Genomic DNA, 212 nt, shown 5'->3' on the forward strand with positions numbered 1-212 from the left:
GGCCCGGCTTCTCCCCCGGCGGAGCCGAGTTCCCGCTCTCCGGGGGCGCTGCCTGCGCGCCGGCGCTTTGCCAGGGACCCCACCCGGCTCCGCTCCCCCAGGCGGGGAGTTCCCCCGGGCGAGGGGTGAGCGCCGCGGGCCGCCCGGCGTGAGGGGCCTGACCGGCGCTCGAAAACTTCAGCTGGTGGAGGGTCGCGGGGGAGTGAAACGAG

The sequence above is a fragment of the Pygoscelis adeliae genome, unplaced genomic scaffold, assembly GCF_000699105.1.
Source record: "Pygoscelis adeliae isolate BGI_AS28 unplaced genomic scaffold, ASM69910v1 Scaffold101, whole genome shotgun sequence".
NCBI classification, from domain to species: domain Eukaryota; kingdom Metazoa; phylum Chordata; class Aves; order Sphenisciformes; family Spheniscidae; genus Pygoscelis; species Pygoscelis adeliae.